Source organism: Bufo gargarizans, chromosome 9, assembly GCF_014858855.1.
Source record: "Bufo gargarizans isolate SCDJY-AF-19 chromosome 9, ASM1485885v1, whole genome shotgun sequence".
NCBI classification, from domain to species: Eukaryota; Metazoa; Chordata; class Amphibia; order Anura; family Bufonidae; genus Bufo; species Bufo gargarizans.
In genome coordinates, this window is record NC_058088.1 from 87,166,826 (window position 1) to 87,183,501 (window position 16,676).

General features: G+C 43.7%; 1 protein-coding gene across 1 annotated transcript in view; it reads left to right on the forward strand.

Moving 5' to 3' along the window:
* The first annotated feature begins 927 nt into the window (after positions 1–927).
* LOC122946174 (synaptotagmin-like protein 1) overlaps positions 928–16,676 on the forward strand; it is a 143,159-nt gene continuing 127,410 nt past the window's right edge. Inside the window, exon 1 of the mRNA XM_044305591.1 lies at positions 928–1,050. The gene's annotated coding sequence lies outside the window, so the exon portion shown is untranslated. The remainder of the gene's footprint in view (positions 1,051–16,676) is intronic.

Sequence of the window (16,676 nt, forward strand, 5' to 3'; positions counted from 1 at the left end):
GGGGCTCATACTGGTTTCACGTAAAAATAATTTTTAACCAGTCAAGAATTTAAGAGGTGTGAATTTTCTTTCATAATGTGATCATAGAAATTAATATCAACCTATTAATTCCTTTGTTCTCTGGGGTGTAAAAGCGCGTGTTTGGGGACATAACTGAACAGAGCACTGCCCTTTTTTCTACTGCCGCTTCACACTTCCATCTATATCATGTCATATTCTGTCTGACTTTTAGATTTAGTTCAACGCTGTCTTGTTGGCCGGATCCGTTATGCTGCCCTAGACTTCTATTATGACAGAATGAAAAACAGAATGTCTCTTAAAGGGGTATTCAAGTAAAGTAACCACATTTTTTGAAAAATTGCATTTAGGCTGCAAGCTGTGACCCAACCAGAACCCAGGAGCCTAGCTAAAGGCTCATGGGCGCTGGTGAAAGAGTTCAGCTTGGGTCCCCCTTCCCTCAGTGCTTAGTGGCCAGGGACAGGGAAGAACATAGCCTTCACACTGCCTGAGGCAAAACTTGACCAGTATGCACTTTCCATAATACCAGTGACTTCTTATGCGGCACAAGGGTCTTTGGGCCCTCTCAGTCTCCTGGGCCCGGTAGCGACTGCTACCTCTGCACCCCCTATAGCTACGCCCCTGCCAGAACCCATACCTATACATATAACCAGAGTTTCAATTTACCTTGCAATCCATTTGTCTAGCTCCTATGTGAGCATGCATCACACTGAGAGTATCATGGCGCCTGATCTCCCCTCACAAAACTTCAAAGACTACAATCCCCACAATCCCTAGCTTTCCTGCTGTGACTGTCGATGTTTATTGATTGGCTGTCTGTTATACAGTGCAGTCACGCCCCCTCTTCTCAGTAATCACCAGCACACTAACACGCCCTTTGTTTCACAAGACATTTAGCTAGAGAATTGATAGCAACACACTGAGCATGCTCGACCTGACAAAGGCTCAGAATTACAGATCGATGCCATGGTGATTTATGAGGAAACACAGTGGGTACAAGAGGAGGAAATCTACTTTTATAACTAATGAACGGTAAATATGTGAAATTATATTAGGTAATTATTGATGATGAATTAGTCTAAATCATAAGTTATATTTATGGTAACCGGAATACCCCTTTAAAGGCTTCCGTGGTGCATTCCGTCATAGAATTCCGTTATAACAGAATCTATAACAGAAATGCCACAGAACGTGAACCCGAACTTGAAAACATCAAGTTGGATCATCCCTATTTATATTTAACATGAATCTTCATGTAGGAGACATATACAGTACATGATAAAAGTAAACAATTAATTGAATAGCAAAATCTTTAAAAAAATGTATTTGTCTTTTATACGGTCACATAGAACAACACTGCATTAGCAACCTGGTAGACAACTATTATCTGTTGTCAAGGAATGAGTAATGTCTGCTTGTTTCACAAGGAATGTCTGCAGCATGAGTGATCGGGTTAATCTTTAGCTCACCAAGGTGAGAGCCTGTAAATTTAGGTGACATTTTAGAAAACATGAAGGGCTGTGTAACTATTTCAGATAATATGTCAGCATCTTATGTTGCCCTCTGTTTCCCAGCGCTGAATAACAGGATCCTTGTTCACAGGAGTTTGGTTTTGTTAATTATTTTCCAACCAGAATCTGTTATCAAAGGTGTACTGTACGAATGTGTCAGACGCAGCAAGAAATATGGTCAGAATTTAGCATAGGAAAAGCATAACTTAGTTTTGGTATGTATCAAAGGTATTCCATCTCTCTTTACTACAACTATAAATAAAAAAGAACTGTGGATACATTTGTGAAAAGTATAAAATTATTAATGCTGTGTACAGTATAGCGCAGTATTCTGCCTCCCAGAATCTTTCCACAATACTACATAATTATTTCTAGGTGGCATTTCGTTACTAGAGTGAAATAAACAGCTAAGTGATAATAATGCCCTGTCCTTCAAGCCACACTTCCAAACCTTTACCACAACTCGCTGCTTCAACTCAAGAACATCTCTTGTATTTGCTCCTTCCTCACCACTAAGTCAACTAAAAATGCATGCCCTTGTCATCTCCCGCATGGACTACTGTTACATCCTTTTCTGTAGCCTCCCTTCTAGAACTCTCGCTCCCTCCAATCTATCCTCAACTCTGCTGTCCGGTTAATCTACCTCTCCTCTTGGTTTTCCTCTGACTCCCCCCTCTGCCAGTCCCTTCACTGGCTCCCCATTGCCCAGCGAAAACAATTTCATATAAGGCCGTCCACAATATGTCCCCTCTGTAAATCTCTGACCTGCTTTCCTGATACATTCCCACACACCTAATCTCCGATCCTCACAGGACCTCCTCCTCTGCAGTGGGATGATTGCTCAGCTGCTCTATTCCTATGTGTTCTGACTAATGGAGCGTCTAGCCATGACCTATCAGGTTCTGATCCTGAAACTCAGTGCTCTATTTAAAACCCTTCTTGGCCATATACCAGTGCCAATGATAGTCTCTGACTCTCTAGCTGTGTTCCTGATTCCTCAGCTTGTTGGATTACTTGTTCCTATGACCCAGGCTTGTCTTCTGACTCCTCCCTGTCTCTCGTTTGGTACTGCATTGTCCGTCTGGTTCTGATCTTGACTTGTCTTCTGACCACTCTCTGTCTCTGGTTTGGTACAGCATAGCCTGTCTGGTTCTGACCTATTTACGTATGACCCTGTTTTTGTGTTGTTTTGTCTCTTGATGTTTGTCTCTGCACCTTAGTAGTATAGGGACTGTCGACCAGGTGTGGTCTTGCTACCTAGGGGTTGTACTGCAAGTAGGTAGGAAAAGTGGGCTGCATTCTAGGTCAGGGCTCACTGTCCGTGTCTGTGCCTACCTACAGGCGTAATAGAACCAGACAATGTGAAGAAGCAGACTCTCAGATATAAAGGAGAGGTGTACCTTAAAGTTAGGGGTCTGTAGCACCTCTTGGTGGCCATTACTGCTCCACTACCTCTAACCCTTTCCCAGAATATGTAAATAATTGTGGAACAGGCACTCTATCACCTTGATTTTTTTTTTAAACATATCACTTGTGTAGGACGTGTACAGGCTGGCTGTATTCCCACAGGCACCTCCCAACTGGGGCTGTGTGTGTGGGACTAGAGACAGCAAGCTGGGTCCACACAGACGCACTAAACATCATTACATAAAAACATCAATACATAAAAGAAAAATACACAAAATTAAAAGTGCTTAAATACAAGATGCGGAATCCTAAAAAGGGTAGATCATCGGTTCCAAGAGCCCATCAAATCATAAGATATTAAAACATAGGTCAAGAAATTATGGATGGTAAATATACAGTTGCAAGAAAAAGTATGTGAACCCTTTGGAATGATATTGATTTCTGCACAAATTGGTCATAAAATGTGATCTGATCTTCATCTAAGTCACAACAATAGACAATCACAGTCTGCTTAAACTAATAACACACAAAGAATTAAATGTTACCATGTTTTTATTGAACACACCATGTAAACATTCACAGTGCAGGTGGAAAAAGTATGTGAACCCTTGGATTTAATAACTGGTTGAACCTCCTTTGGCAGCAATAACTTCAACCAAACGTTTCCTGTAGTTGCAGATCAGACGTGCACAGCGATCAGGAGTAATTCTTGACCATTCCTCTTTACAGAACTATTTCAGTTCAGCAATATTCTTGGGATGTCTGGTGTGAATCGTTTTCTTGAGGTAATGCCAGAGCATCTCAATCGGGTTGAGGTCAGGACTATGACTGGGCCACCCCAGAAGGCGTATTTTCTTCTGTTTAAGCCATTCTGTTGTTAATTTACTTCTATGCTTTGGGTCATTGTCCTGTTGCAACACCCATCTTCTGTTGAGCTTCAGCTGGTGGACAGATGGCCTTAAGTTCTCCTGCAAAATGTCTTGATAAACTTGGGAATTAATTTTTCCTTCCATGATAGCAATCCGTCCAGGTCCTGACGCAGCAAAGCGGCCCCAAACCATGATCCCCCATTACCATACTTTACAGTTGGGATGAGGTTTTGATGTTGGTGTGCTGTGCCTCTTTTTCTCCACACATAGTGTTGTGTGTTTCTTCCAAACAACTCAACTTTGGTTTCATCTGTCCACAGTATATTTTGCCAGTACTGCTGTGGATCATCCAGGTTCTCTTGTGCAAACTGTAAACGTGCAGAAATGTTTTTTTTGGACAGCAGTGGCTTCCTCTGTGGTATCCTCCCATGAAATCCATTCTTGTTTAGTGTTTTACGTATTGTAGATTCGCTAACAGGGATTTTAGCATATGTCAGCTAAAGACTTACAAAAGTCTCTGACACCCTAGGATTCTTCTTTACCTCATTGAGCAGTCTGCGCTGTGCTCTTGCAGTCATCTTTACAGGACAGCCACTCCTGGGGAGAGTAGCAGCAGTGCTGAACTTTCTCCATTTATAGACAATTTGTCTTACCGTGGACTGATGAACAGCAAGGCTTTTAGAGATACTTTTATAACCCTTTCCAGCTTTATGCAAGTCAACAATTCTTAATCGTAGGTCTTCTGGGAGCTCTTTTGTGCAAGGCATCATTCACATCAGGCAATGTTTCTTGTGAAAAGCAAACCCAGAACTAGTGTGTGTGTTTTTATAGGGCAGGGCAGCTGTAACCAACACCTCCAATCTCATCTCATTGATTGGACTCCAGTTGGCTGACACCTCACTCCAATTAGCTCTTGGAGATGTCATTAGTCTAGGGGTTCACATACTTTTTCCACCTGAACTGTGAATGTTTACATGGTGTGTTCAATAAAAACATGGTAACATTTAATTATTTTTGTGTTATTAGTCTAAGCAGACTGTGATTGTCTATTGTTGTGACTAAGATGAAGATCAGATCACATTTTATAACCAATTTGTGCAGAAATCCATATCATTCCAAAGGGTTCACATACTTTTTCTTGCAACTGTAAATGGATTAACTTGGTAGTTAATATCCCAATGGTCCTCTTTTATATGAGAGTCACAGTAACTGTATTACATGTTACTCAGAATAATGTAGTTGCTGAGTAGCATGTAATACAGTGTCACGCTGGACAGAATACAAGATACACAGAATATAACAAAACAAATGTCTAGGCAAGAAGCTGGGGATAAAGGTCACCTCCTGACAAATCCCTACCAGCTCTCCCTAGACTTCTATGCCCACATTCAGACCCTGAAGGTGGGAATGAACGTGTCCTCGTGCCTAGGCTGAAGATTCCCTAAAATCCCTAAGATGGTGAAAGGGGGAAAGAGGCAGCCTGCTCCCTCAGGACCTGGAGGGGGCAGGCGTCTCTCTAACAGCCTAGACAGACAATCACAAGAAAACAAAACCAACTTATCTTATACTGAGCAGGAACAGCAATCCTTCCCTCCTTCCTTCCTCTGAACAAGACAGAAGCTATAACCTGCATAGGACACTGGGAGTGGGCGTAATTTAAACTCATACCAACGACCCCACCCAGTGCACCTGAAGGGAGGCAGATACAGCTCAACTCCAAAACAATAACAAAAGGCTACACATGTGCTGCTAACCTAGCAGACCTCAGCACATGACCAGAGCAGGATATGACATACAGTTACTGTGATCAAGTCTATATAAACCAACGCAGTGCGCTGAAGAATATTAAATCCGGCACACGAGTCTATCACGTGGGACGCCACATTACATGCCGGGCACGCCACGTGATTTGCCGCTTGGAAGAAACAAGCCCTTGGCGGTACAGCGAGCAGTGTTCTACTAAGCTGACCGATATTTGCGGAAACAGACGCCGAAGACATGGTAACAACCGTATCTATTAATCAGTACCTATTACTGGTAATTTTGTCAGCCTTAGGCCTCATGCACGATTTTTTTTTACTTTCCTTCATGTCTGGTGAGCCTCCAAAAATGAGGGAAGACATACGGAAACAAAAACGGACACGGATCACGGAACAACTGAACCCCTTTTTGCGGACCGCAAAAAAATACTGTCGTGTGAATGAGGCCTTAGTCCTGGTGGCTAAGGAAGAACATATACGTGATTGCATACTTTACAAAGCAGCACTAATCTGTGGACTACATATGTGAGACTGTTTCAAATAATTAGAGATCGGGCTATATTGGGACACAGTGCGTTTGACTGATCACCTAATCCACAATACCCTTTACATCCCTAAATCCTGATTCTGTTTGACATTATATTAAAAGATGGCATGACTGGACTCCCATATAAAAGAAGACCATTGGGATATTAACTACCAACTTAATCCATTTATATTTACCATCCATAATTTCTGGACCCATGTTTTAATATCTTATGGTTTGACAGGCTCTCGGAACCGATGATCTACCCTTTTTAGGATTCCGCATCTTGTATTTAAGCACTTTTAATTTTGTGTATTTTTCTTTTATGTATTGATGTTTTTATGTATTGAGGTTTAGTGCGTCTGTGTGGACCCAGCTTGCTGTCTCTAGTACCACACACACAGCCCCAGTTGGGAGGTGCCTGTGGGAATACAGCCAGCCTGTACACGTCCTACTCAAGTGATATGTTTTTTATATATAAATATACATTTTAGGGGACTTTGGAATTGTGGTAATACTTTTGGCAACGATTGCAATAAAATAGCTATTTTCTATATAAAATCCAGGTGATAGAGTGCCTGTTCCACCATTAGTTACATATTCTACCTCTCAACAGGGCTGTGGGATAGCCTTGGAACACGATTACCTAGGTCCACTAGTTGAGTGGGGTGAGACGCTTTCCCAGAATAGAAAACTTTTGAGACCAAAAGGAGAACAATCTACACCCACCTGCCTCACTTGCATTTAGCACTTCAATATTTTTAAAAGTTATTTTATCTACTATTACAGGAGGAGCAATTTAAGGACTTAGGGTACTTTCACACTTGCGGCAGGACGGATCCGACAGGCTGCTCACCATGTCGGATCCGTCCTGCGGCTATTTCGCCGTGCCGCCGGACCGCCGCTCTGTCCCCGTTGACTATAATGGGGATGGGGCGGAGCTCCGGCGCAGCACGGTGGTGCACGGCGAAAGGCCGCCGGACTAAAATGACCGCATGTCAGGCTTTTTAGTCCGGCGGCTGTTGCCGTGCACCGCTGTGCTGCGCCGGAGCTCCGCCCCGTCCCCATTATAGTCAATGGGGACGGAGCGGCGGTCCGGCGGCACGGCGAAATAGCCGCAGGACGGATCCGACATGGTGAACAGCCTGTCGGATCCGTCCTGCCGCAAGTGTAAAGGAGCCTTATATAACTATATGTTTTCAGTATTTTTGTATACTTTATGGGGGTCATTTATTATACTGAAATATGCCAATGTTAAGCGTATTTCAGGCGCAGATGGTGGCGCAGTGGTTAGTTGCGCTGCTATACCAAACAATGCCACTCCTGTCCATAGGTTGTGTCTGGTACTCCAACTTATCTAATATATTTACTAAAGGATGCTTTTAAAATTGCCAGCTAGTCTCAGCTTACACTTCTAAGTATACATTACAATTCCTGCTATAGTGTCCTAGCTAGGAATGTAACATTGTTACCTTACTGGTTACGCGCTGCCAGTATAATCTGTAGGTACAATGTATGGGGCAATTAGAGGGAATATACTGATATCTCAGAATCGGAGATATCAGAAGCGGAAGTTAGCTATACGCAATCTAAGGCAGGTACAAAAAGGAAAGTTAAAAATAGATTACCTTATCCACCGAGGAAAAATCCTACAAAAAATCCCCCCTTAAAACTTGAACCCTAATACCAGTGAGAATCCAAAATGCATAAGGAATCAAAAGCCATCATCAAGTATGTCAGCACAATATTCACAATTTCCACAATCATCCTCCTCTGCTACACCACTAGTAACAAATACTATTCAACCAACCCTAACTATGACATCAGCGAGTTTTTTAGGAATGGGAGTACAGTTGAGAGACAGAGACAAATGGGGCTACAACCAAAAGATCTGAACCAAAAAATAAATGAACTACATCACGAAAATACTGAGGGACAGGGGCGTAACTAGAAGTGACTGGGCCCCACAGCAAATATTTGTAAGGGCCCCCTCAGCGCGCTTCGCATCTCCCTCCTCCTGTGTAAACCCCACTCCTTTGGCACAGTGTAGCGGTATACTGTATATTGTGTGGCACAGTGTAGCGGTATACTGTATATTGTGAGGCATAGTGTAGAGGTATACTGTATATTGTGTGGCACAGTGTAGAGGTATATTGTGAGGCACAGTGTAGAGGTATACTGTATATTGTGAGGCATAGTGTAGAGGTATACTGTATATTGTGTGGCACAGTGTAGAGGTATATTGTAGGCACAGTGTAGAGGTATACTGTATATTGTGTGGCACAGTGTAGCGGTATACTGTATATTGTGGGGCACAGTGTAGAGGTATACTGTATATTGTGGGGCACAGTGTAGCGGTATACTGTATATTGTGGGGCACAGTGTAGCAGTATACTGTACATTGTGGGCACAATATAGAGGTATACTGTACATTGTGGGGCACAGTGTAGGCTATATGTGTATAACATAAACATATTCCACATGAACACTTACAGTTACTTGGCTTGGCCCTTGGGGATCTCGGACGCCACTTCCACACTTTGGCCGGGGGTCGGCGGAGCTGATGTTGTGTTTTATCCTAATGAGAAAGATTTCATAATAAGGATTTGGAGAAGGGGCAGAGGGATAGCAGAGCAGGGAGAGGCTGGTGCTGCTACTAGGGGGGTCATACCATGGGGGAGTAATAAAACCCACCATAATGCCCACCCAGTTGTAATAATTCTCCTTATAATGTGACAGTGCAAAAATACCCCCTTGTAATGCCCCCAGTTGAGCTAATGTCCCCATAGTGCCCCCATAATGTGCCAGTATAAAATACCCCTATATAGTGCCCCCAGTAAATTCCCCCATAGTGCTCCTCTCCCCCTTCCTGCTAGTGCCCCCCATAATGTACCAGTATAAAATGCCCCAGTAGATGCCCCTCAGTGTCCGGCCTCTGATAGGCTGCTGGCCTAGTGTCCCCCATAATGCCCCCCAATAATGTGCCAGTAAGTGTCCCCATAGATGCCCCCCCATCATGTGCCAGTATCAAGTGCCTCTCCCCCCCCACATGTCCCAGTATTATAGTGCCATCTCCCCCCATGTGCCTCTCTCCTTCCCACCCCCAATGTGCCAGTATCATAGTGCCAAACCCCCCCATGTGCCAGTATCAAGTGCCTCTCTCTTCCCCCCCATGTCCCATTATCATAGTGCCATCTCCCCCCCAAAAAAGTGCCAGTATTAAGTGCCTCTCCCCACCATGTGCCAGTATCATAGTGCCAACCCCCCCCCCCCCACATGCCAGTATCAAGTGCCTCTCTCCTCCCCCCCATGTCCCAGTATCATAGTGCCATCTCCCCCCCCCCCCCACAAAAAAAGTGCCAATATCAAGTGCCTCTCTCCCTCCCCCTCCCCATGTGCCAGTATCAGGTTCCTCTCTTCCCCCCCCCATGTGCCAGTATCAAGTGCCAACCCCCCCCCTCTCCCCTCCAGATGCCAGTATCAGGTGCCTCTCCCCCCCCCCCATGTCCCAGTATCATAGTGCCATCTCCCCCCCCCCCACAAAAAAAGTGCCAGTATCAAGTGCCTCTCTCCCTCCCTCCCCCCACCCCATATGCCAGTATCAGGTGCCAACCCCTCTCCCCCCCCAGGTGCCAGTATCAGGTGCCACTCTCCCTCCCCCCCCATATGCCAGTATCAGGTGCCACTCTCCCTCCCCCCCATATGCCAGTATCAGGTGCCAACCCCTCTCCCCCCCATGTGCCAGTATCAGGTGCCTCTTCCCCCCCATGTGCCAGTATCAGGTGCCAACCCCCCTCCCCCCCAGGTGCCAGTATCAGGTGCCAACCCCCCTCCCCCCATGTGCCAGTATCAGGTGCCACTGCCAGTATCAGGTGCCTCCCGCTCCCCCATGGCAGTAACAGTCGGGTATTAAAAAAATAATAATAAACACTTCTACTTACCTCCATGTCAGCGATGCGATGCAGCCTCTTCCTGTGTCCCGCCTTGCATTCTGTCCCGCCCTGTATGTCCTTATATGGAGTCAGTGCTTGTATTTGAGAAAAGATTCTGCTGGGATTTGAACCCACAAACTTCTGCTTCAGAGGCAAAGCAGCTAACCACTAGACCATACCAGCTGCCTTGCGGCTGACTGAAAAAATATGAGACTTCTACTGTTATAGCTGGCTAAGTGTACATCTTTACACATGACAGCTGCTCATATATAGAGATATAGCAGAGCTGAATGTGCTGAGACAGCTGTCATATACAGATATAGCAGTATCTCAGATATATCTCTATATGACAGCTGTTCCAGCACACTCAGCTCTGCTATATCTCTATATATGATAGCTGCCCCAGCAAACCCAGCTCTGCTACATCTATGCATATGACAGCTGCCCAAACACACCCAGCACTGCTATATCTCTATATGACAGCTGTCCCAGCACACTTAGCTCTGCTATATCTTTAGATATGATAGCTGCTCCAGCACCCCCAGCTCTGCTACATCTATATATCTCTAAGTATTGCTATACAGTAGATAGATATATAGAGATATAGCATAGCTGAGTGTGCTGGGGCAGCTGTCATGTGTATAGATGTAGCAGAGCTGGCTGTGTTTCGGCAGCTGTCATGTGTATAGATGTAGTAGAGCTGGGTTTGCTGGGGCAGTTGTCATATATAGAGATATAGTAGAGCTGAGTGTGCTGGTGCAGCTGTCATGTGTATAGATGTAGCAGAGCTGAGTGTGTTTGGGCATCTGTCATGTATAGATGTAGTAGAGCTGGGTTTGCTGGGGCAGCTGTCATATATAGAGATATAGCAGAGCTGAGTGTGCTGGTGCAGCTGTCATGTGTATAGATGTAGCAGAGCTGGGTGTGTTTAGGCATCTGTCATGTGTATAGATGTAGTAGAGCTGGGTTTGCTGGGGCAGCTGTCATATATAGAGATATAGCAGAGCTGAGTGTGCTGGGACAGCTGTCATATAGAGATATAGCAGTGCTGGTGTGTTGGGGGCTGCTGTCATGTGTATAGATGTAGCAGAGCTGGCTGTGTTTCGGCAGCTGTCATGTGTATAGATGTAGCAGAGCTGGGTTTGCTGGGGCAGCTGTCATATATAGAGATATAGCAGAGCTGAGTGTGCTGGGACAGCTGTCATATAGAGATATAGCAGTGCTGGGTGTGTTGGGGGCAGCTGTCATGTGTATAGATGTAGTAGAGCTGACTGTGTTTCGGCAGCTGTCATGTGTATAGATGTAGCAGAGCTGGGTTTGCTGGGGCAGCTGTCATATATAGAGATATAGCAGAGCTGAGTGTGCAGGGACAGCTGTCATATACAGATATAGCAGTGCTAGGTGTGTTTGGGCAGCTGTCATGTGTATAGATGTAGTTTTTTTTTTTTCCAATCAGTTGTAATGCAGCCTTTATGGCTGTGAGGGTAAATGCTTTGCCACTGATTCACTGATAGATTGGAGGTTGTGGGTTTGAATCCCAGACCAGGAGACTTTAGCAGACAGTAAGATTAGATCACACTAGCGGCTGCTGTGAAGGGGCCCTGAACACGATATTTAACTAACTTGAAAATAAACTGTCACACACGCTGTCGGGGCGCCGGGCCCCGAAGCAGCTGCTTCCCCTGCTTCCCCGGTAGTTACGCCACTGCTGAGGGAGTGATGCAGATTATTAATAAAACTGATATAGAACTAAGGCCTGATACATAAAGTCTGTCATTTACACCAGCCCCACAGTTCAACAGTTTCTTATGGGTAAAGGACATAGACTTGTTCGCTAGAAAACTAGCCTTACATAAAGAATTCAAAACCAAAGAGCATGAAACAGAAACAATACAAAAACAAAAACATTCAGACTTTTGTGGATGTAGTAACGAGAGACCTACAAAGAATTAAAGTACATAGAAACAACACATATTGCAACCTGACCATAGAAGAATAAGCAGCTATGAAAGAGCTAGCAGAAAATGATAATCTCATTATAAAGCCCTCGGACAAAGGGGGGAACATAGTTTTATTGGAAAAAGACTATTATGAACAGATAGTAATGACACTCTTAAAAGAAAAAAGCACATATAAAGAGCTGAGTGCTGATCCGACTGAAAAATATGTACTAGATCTAAAAAGGTTGCTAAAAAGTGCTAAAGATAGGAATTTGATTACAAAGGAAGAATTCAGTATACTTTTCAGCACACGTCCTACCATAGCTATGCCACACCCAAAATACACAAACAAAGGGAACCCATTCCAGGTAGACCCATCGTTTCAGGTAACCAGAGTTTGTGCGAGGGTATTAGTGAATATGTAGAACAAGTAATCTCCCCATTTGTTAAATCACTACCTTCATATCTTAAAGATACTAAGGATACTGTCGTCAGGTTGCAAGAGCTCCAAGTAAATCCGCAAACATTTATAGGAAGTCTGGATGTTGAGGCTTTATATACCAGCATTCAGCACAACCTGGGCATACAGGCAGTTGAGCATTATCTTAGCACTAAAAGGGTACAATATCACGAGCACAATTGTTTTGTTTTAGCACTTTTGGAATTTTTGTTGAAGCACAATTATTTTATATTCAATGGCAAATATTATTTACAGACAACCGGTACTGCTATGGGTACGATTTGTGCACTAAGTTTCGCTAAGCTTTTTTTAGGGTGGTGGGAAGACCGTATAGTTTTCAAGGACACTTACAATAAGTACACGCAACACATTTCATGATATATTGATTTTTTGGGATGACACAGAAGCACTTTTTCATGAATTTGTTTGCCATCTTAATGATAATCTAATTGGAATGACATTTACAGCAGAAATACACAAGAGTACACTCAATTTCCTGGATCTTAAGATTCTGTTGCAGCCTGGAGGCAGTATACAAACAGAAATTTACCGAAAACCAACATCCATCAATAATTTCTTGCACTGGCAAAGCTTCCATCCTGAACCCCTTAAAAAAGGAATTCCAGTGGGGCAGTATCTTGGAGCCAGGCGGAACTGCTCTACAGAGGAAGCATTTGAAAGAGAGTGTAGCACACTGTATTCATGCTTTCAGAATAGGGGATACTCTAAGAAGTGCCTACACAGAGCATACAATGAAGCTAAAAAGATGGGAAGACTAGAACTACTAGCAGGTAAGATCCAAAAAGGAGGAGAAAAAATTATACGTTGTATAGGAACATATGATACTGAGCATGATCTAGTTAAGCAGATTTTGAGATGCCACTGGCATACCTTACAAGCAGATACCAATATACAGGAAGTGATACCGCGATACCCTATGATAACTTATAGAAGGGGAAAAAATATGAGAGAGATGCTAGTGCATAGCCACTATCAACCGCATAAAAAAGCATATAAAACAACTTGGTTAAACCACAAGGATCATACCCATGTGGAGACTGTACATTTTGTGATCGAATGAGTATTACAAAAACGTTTGAAAATCCGGTTGATGGGAGGAATTACAATATAAGAGATTACATAAATTGCAAAACAAAAGGAGTAGTGTACATTATTAAATGTGACTGTCCCAGACTGTACGTAGGAAAAGCTACTCAAGAACTAAGAAGACAGATTTCTAGACACTTGAGCAGTATCAACACGGGACAGGATCCAAACATGGCCAGACATATGAGAGAAAAACATAAAGGAAACAGTCCGAACTTTAAATTTCTGGGGAGTAACTAAAATAAAATCAGGTCCACGTTAAAGAGATATTGACAGAAGGCTCCAGCAAGAGGAGACAGAATGGATTTACCGTTTAAACAGTCTATCCCCAAGAGGCCTGAATGAAGGTTTCACGTACTCGTCCTTCCTGTAGCTTGACCCCCTTCTAAGAGAAAATGTAAATAAAAACAATTTAATAAACTGAAAAGAAGGAATTTATTACAATAATAAACAGAGAAACTGTTTGGCAAAAATAATGTAAAAAGCTGAATATATGGTGGCTTAGAAGGTAATCAATAAGTGAATCAACCCAATTAAAGTATTTAATGATATAGGACAACCTTATAACATATGCGTGGTCCTAAAGCCACTGTTCTGAGAGCGATAGATACCAAGTAATATACTAAAATACAGATGACTATAGTTCCATAGTGAGGGAGACTAAGTTCCCTGACATGCGCCTTAGTAAGAATGGTAGAATGGATAACTAAGTTTCAATGCATGCGCAATGGTAGGATATAGATTGTCAGTGAATGATATCAAGTTCTAATACATGCGCAATAGTACCGATGGCAGTACCAACAACTAAGCTGTAATGCATGCATAGACATACAAACCCGCATAAGAGACCAAAGTCCTGAGACATGTGTAATAGAATGAATGATAGAGGAATAAACTATGTGCTGGCACATGCGCAGTATACAGGATGCGCCAACGAGCAAGTGAAATTAAATGGCAAAAGGGGACTATGTTCAGTGACATGCGCTCTGGCACGAATGACAGCACAGGCAGCTAAGTACTAACGCATGCGCAGCTTTACGGCAAAGACATGGGAGTGCTGAATACTAACTCTCATGACATGCACAATGGCACGGACGGTGGGTTAAGAGTCTAAGTTTATTAAGCATGCGCCGCGCTTATTGATGACATGTATTGATCGCAACCAACCAGAAAAGATAGGTTGGACAAATGATGACAGCGGAGGGCAAGGATTGTAATCGTTACCAATCAGATTAGAAGTTCACTGACGAATACACCTTCATTGGTTAAGATAATAACGCGTTCCAGTGACGACATGCAGAGATTATAAATTGAGCCGAGCAGGGAGCACGCTCACACTCTGCCCTGAAGACGACGGTCCTCTGCGAAACATGTCGGGGGGCAGCGTTGCTCTTATGTTTTAACTCAGCTTAGGCTACTTTCACACTAGCGTTCGATCGGATCCGTTCTGAACGGATCCGATCGTAATAATGCAGACGGAGGCTCCGTTCAGAACGGATCCGTCTGCATTATATTAGCTATAAAAAGCTAAGTGTGAAAATAGCCTCGGACGGATCCGTCCAGACTTTCAATGTAAAGTCAATGGGGGACGGATCCGCTTGAAGATTGAGCCATATTGTGGCATCTTCAAACGGATCCGTCCCCATTGACTTACATTGTAAGTCTGGACGGATCCGCACGGATCCGCACGCCTCCGCACGGCCAGGCGGACACCCGAACGCTGCAAGCAGCGTTCAGCTGTCCGCCTGTCCGTGCGGAGGCGAGCGGAGCGGAGGCTGAACGCCGCCAGACTGATGCAGTCTGAGCGGATCCGCTCCATTCAGACTGCATCAGGGCTGGACGGCTGCGTTCGGGTCCGCTCGTGAGCTCCTTCAAACGGAGCTCACGAGCGGACCAGCGAACACTAGTGTGAAAGGAGCCTTAGTCTCTAGCAAAGCACTAGTACGACAATATAACACCAAGTAACTGATACATTGTACCTACAGATTATACTGGCAGCGCGCAGCCAGTAAGATAACAATGTTACATTCCTAGCTAGGACACTATAGCAGGAATTGTAATGTATACTTAAGTGTAAGCTGAGACTAGCTGGCAATTTTAAAAGCATCCTTTAGTAAATATATGAGAATTAGACCAATTAAAAGCTAAGTTTTAGTAATAAGGAGGTGCAGGATTAAGAGGTGTAATTTAGTCCTTGGGACATTAGTAGGTTTGATTTATTTAGTAAAACACCACATCTTGACACCATAAGGGAAAACTAAGAAGCTGTTGGTACTCCAACTTTACTCCACTGAAGTGAATGTGGCTGTGCTGAAATACCACACACAACGTGTGGACAAGGGTGGCACTATTTATGGAAGAAAGCAGCTATGCATAAACTCTTTAAAAGGGATGTCTACATTTTTTTCAAATCAACACTTGTATCAGAATATTTTTGTAATTTGGTGTAATTAAAAGTTAAGTATTCAAAAAATTGTATCTGTATTAGCGCCACCTGCAGTTTGTTGCTTTCCTTATTGCTCTGTCCACTTCACTAAGGTGGTTGCACATGATCAGTTCCATCTTTCAACTGCTACCAGCCATATCTATTGTTAGAAGCTGCAGTGACAGTTACAGGGAGAGAACTGCAGCAGAAAGGTTACTCTTCCTAAGAAATCATACACCCCCTGAGTTGCTGCAGAAAGCACACATCCCCTGACCTGCAGCAGAAAGGACAAGCCCCTGAGCTGCCAGCTTGAAGAGAATCTAACAGAGCGATTTAGAGCAATGCATGGGGGAAGCTCTGGATCCCTGTGAGGTACAGGGCTGGTTCTAGCATTGTTGGAAAGAAATGGTCATATCCTATATGATGTATTATTTTTATTTTTTACATTAAGCGGGCTTTCGCATGACCATGATTGTTTTGCGATCTGCAAAACACAGATATCATCCATATGCATGTTGCATCACATTGCGGACCACTGGCTTTAATAGGTCCATGATCCACATGTTGCAGCGAAGTATAGGACAAGTACTATCTTTTGTGGTGTGGCTGCACAGATGGGCTTCTGCATCTATGCGGCTGCGCTGCAAAATATAGTATGTGTCCTATACTTCACTGTAACATGCGGACCCCGGACTCATTGAAGTCAATGGATCTGATCACT